The sequence below is a fragment of the Aplysia californica genome, unplaced genomic scaffold (assembly GCF_000002075.1).
Source record: "Aplysia californica isolate F4 #8 unplaced genomic scaffold, AplCal3.0 scaffold00009, whole genome shotgun sequence".
Classification (NCBI taxonomy): Eukaryota; Metazoa; Mollusca; class Gastropoda; order Aplysiida; family Aplysiidae; genus Aplysia; species Aplysia californica.
Window position 1 is genome coordinate 2292730 of NW_004797279.1, and position 4297 is coordinate 2297026.

Here is a 4297-nt window from a genome sequence, read left to right on the forward strand (position 1 = left end):
CCAACGATGTTCGTTCTTGAGATTTTTTGGTTATTTGCCAGAGTTCTGCCCCATCTTTCATTCTACGAGGACTAGGAAGAAGCACTTTTTGCATCAAATTTAAACATGAAGTACATAGCTTGATATGAGCCGAGTAAGGAAGGAGGAGAAAGACAGACAGAGAGAGAGAGAGAGAGAGAGAGAGAGAGAGAGCAATAAAACAAAGTCAAAGATAGTCTAGATAAGTACAAGTGCAGTGGACAGCTAGAGTTGACTGGAGCAATGAAGAGGGGGATGAAGAAATAAAGACATAGAGTGAGAGAAAAACAGGGAAAGAAAGAGTGGGAGAAAGAAAGAGTGGGAGAAAGAAAGAGACAGACAGACAGAGAGAAAGAGAAAGGGAGGGACACAGAGAGAGAGAGAGAGAGAGAGAGAGAGAGAGAGAGAGAGAGAGAGAGAGAAAGGAGAGAGAGAGAGAGAGAGAGAGAGAGAGAGAGAGGAGAGAGAGAGAGGAGAGAGAGAGAGAGAGAGAGAGAGGAGAGAGAGAGAGAGAGAGAGAGAGGGAGAAAGCAACAGTGAGTGAGTGAGAAAGAAAGAAAAGAGATGAGAAACAGAGAGAGAAAGGGAGAAAATAGGAGAGAGAGAGATAGACAGAGAGGGGCAGACAGACAGACAGACAGACCGACAAGCAGACAGACAGACAGACAGAGACAGCCAGTCAAACAGACGGCCAGACAGAGAAACCCACAGAAGGAACCAGCAAAGACAGAGAGAAAGAAGTAAAAGCTGCCAGAGACAGCCTTTGATCCACCATGGCGCCTGATCGGTTGTAGATCTAGGAATTACACAATTTCCCGACACTGCATGAAGCTACAGCGAGCACCTAGCACATCTCTGTGATTGGCCCAAATACAGGACGTATTTACGCCATCTATTTTGTCATCTTCCAGGGCTTCCCTCGCCAGTTGACTAGATCTCACCAGAGACAATATTACGTAAACATACACTGTCTCTGATCTCACCGTGGCGGGCCTGCTTGGCAAGTGCGTGTCTGTGTGTGCGCACGTGCCTGTGTGTGAGTGTGCGCACACTTTTTTTTTGTTTCTCCCCCCCCCCCCCTCCCATTTCCTTTTTCCGCCTTTCCCCCATGCCCCAGGCTTTATTTTACCGAGCCTTTGGAGAAATAGAATAGAATAGATTTCAAGTTTATTTTCCCGAGCTTTCGGAGCAATAGAGCTGGCCTTTAAAAAAAACTATACGTCTAGGCCCTATTCATACTTGTTCTATCTAGATTCTAAATCTAGACCTAAATCTAGATCTATCTCTAATCTAGATCTAGATTTCTAGATCTTTATATGACATTTATTATTTTCATTACGATCTACAACGTCAGGAATACGTGTGGACTTGATGGCTGTTCAGTGAACTGTTGATACTCTAGAAAAGACCAACCAATAGCTTGAATAGGCATAGGGCTGAAGACGAGAAAATACAAGTAACAAAGCATAGGCCTAGCAAATCATACCAATATTAGACTTAAAAACCTTTACCAGGCCTAAAGTGTTAGACTCTTCAATCTCTTGAAAGTCTTGGTGCTGCTCCCCTGCTGAATGACTGCTAAAGGCCTCCGAATTTTTTTCTAATCTAGAACTTATTTCGTTTCGTAAATCTATGCAGCAGATTTAGAATCAAAATTTTAAAACGTTTTTTAAAACATGAACTTCGCACGCTCAGCCGCTCTCCTCTGTCTACTCTGCCTGCTGCATGAGAACTGAGAACTCAGAAGCGGCACAGCAGTGCAGAAGGCTCCCAACAGACTCGCGCTAGTCTTTAAAAAAAAAAAGAGATAGATCTAGATCTAAGGAGTAACATATGTTTTATTGGTTTACCGTTTTATTTTCCACGTTTAAGCCTAGCCTATCAGTCAACAGTAAGAGCTACCAATTGTCTATCTCTGTTGTGTTTATTATTTAAGTAGGCTAAGATCTCTGAAAAAAGAACAACTTCCCCATGATAGCCTAGAGAACCCTTTACAGATCTCCTGTCACTGTCACAGCTTTCAGATTCAACAGACGTGCCATGGTGAAGGACAGATGGGTTTCTCTTGGGGGACATTATACATATAATATAATCTCTAGTAACGTCCTTGGTTTCTCTCCATAGGTTAAAAAAAAAGCAAGAAGAAATCACTGTCAAGGAGGCGTAGGTTGTTTTGGAGAGGCATAAAGTAACTTTCTTGTTTCGTTTTCGTCTTGCAAGATAAAAATAATGGGCGTGTTAGTCCTTCTTTTGGAAGCAAGATACCCAGCTTTAGTAAAATTATTACTATTTTCGCGCGTTTTTTGGGTTGATGAGAAAAGGGGCAAGGACGGGGAGGCGGATATGTTTTTTAGTTAGGTTGCGTATGATGTCGGTTACTTAATAATGTTGTTTTGTTTTGTCCAGTGGGTGTTATTACAAATAACAATCATACAAAATAAAAAAATATATTGTTATGTTATAGTGCTACAAGTCTGATTCCTACATTCCCACAATGAGACGCCATAATATAATAAGTTGTCTTTCGAGGTTCTCTGATTTTCTTCTTCAGCATTGGGCTAATAGGGGGAGGGGGGGGGGTCGACTTGGCTGCTGAAGGACTTATGTTGTGTGTGACCTATTATGTTTATTTACCGGGTTTTTTTATGGTGTGTTCCAGAGTTCTATCCACTTCCATTCATCATTCTTTATTTCTAAATGTATTTTTTGTTGTTGATTGTTTTGTTTGCTTGGTGTTGTTTTTGTTTGGGGGTTTTTTTTAGTGGGGGGGGGGGGAGGTTGTTGTTCTTGTGTTTTTTTAGTGTTTTAGGATGGGTTTTTTTCTTCTTTTTTTTGTAAGAGTTTTACGCCGCTCGCAACTTCACAAGGTCGTATTATGAGCCCGCGGGACTTCTTGAACAGTGTTCAGTCAGTAGGAATTATTTAATTTTACCCAGGTGGCGGCCGAAGCCTACGTTATCGATTTTAGACCACCAAAGGGATCTTAAACGTGCGCAATTTGCACCCGAGACCTCCGAGGTTTTTAGCCCTTGTCCGAGAAGGCTAGGTGTAGAACTCTCCTAACAGAAGATCAGGGGTGTGCTGAAAGACAGCAGTAAGAAAGAGCCAAGGAGTAGCTGTAGAAAGGCTTCAGAAATTTAGAGTCTGGAGCCCAGAGGAGGGGGCATTAAAGAAGGTGAGGGTGGGGGGGGGGGGCAGAACGTGGAGACGAAAGCAGACGACAGAACATTGCTTTGAGAGCAGGAAAAGAGTTGAAAAGAGACAATTTTAGAGAAGAAAATGTTCGTCGCTACCCAGATTCGAACCCGGGTCCTTTGAATGAGAGGCGAACACCTAGACCTTTAGGCCACGAGAGCTCCCTGTTGATTTGTTTGCCCTCATATATAGTTGTTCATTAATTTTTATAGTGTCATTAAAAATTTTTTTGTATTAATTTAGAGGACATCATTTTTCTTTTTTCTCCTGAGTATAGGCCTGTGTATTATATATTATTATAATATATTATATATTATACATTATACGTTATATTTTTTACATTATATAATTTATATTATATATCATAGGCCTTTGAATAGGTCTGTTTTACTCAATAGCGCCTTGAGTGGTGGCGCTTGCAGCTTCAGCCCCACCTTATTTTTTTTTTTCACCAAAAAGTTACTCGATACAATTCCTCTGATTAATATCAAAGCAAAACATTTCACAAGAGTGGATAAAGAAAATAAAAACATAATAATGTATTCAGATAAAAAAAGAAACCCCAAGAACGCTCAATCGAAACTTTTGAGGCACAATAACTCAAAAAGTGATCTACATTTGTAATTGGTGTGTGTCTACTACTATTTACTATGACTGTAGTTCCATCCAATCAAGTGTTCCGACTGGAAGAATGAAATTTCATTGTTTTGTCCTTCAAGTTCTTATGCAGACTGAATAACACTGTGGTATTGACCTTGCATGGCTCAAAGCCGAGACAAAGAAACTGATGTTTCTATTCTGCCGTAAGCTGACAAAACGCCATTGTTTCATTTTGGCGCCAATTTTTTTTAATTTGTTAAGTCGAGAGATCGTGCTTTTGAACATAGCGAATGCTGCCCCCCCCCCCTTTTTTTTCTCCATTTGTTTAACTGTCTATTTGTCTGTCTGTCTTTCTGACCCCTATATCTCCCCCCCCCCCACGACCTCTCTTCCTCTTTTTATTTTGCCCCTCCCCATTCTCTGTCTCTTTGTCTGTCTGTCTGTCTGTCTGTCTGTCTGTCTGTCTGTCTGTCTGTCTGTCTGT

At 41.1% G+C, this 4297-nt stretch overlaps 1 protein-coding gene across 1 annotated transcript in view; it reads right to left on the bottom strand.

The window, feature by feature from the left end:
- Positions 1-1631, bottom strand: part of LOC101853596 — a 16324-nt gene extending 14693 nt beyond the window's left edge. Inside the window, exon 1 of the mRNA XM_005089809.3 lies at positions 1530-1631. The gene's annotated coding sequence lies outside the window, so the exon portion shown is untranslated. The remainder of the gene's footprint in view (positions 1-1529) is intronic.
- Between the last annotated feature and the right edge of the window lie 2666 nt (positions 1632-4297).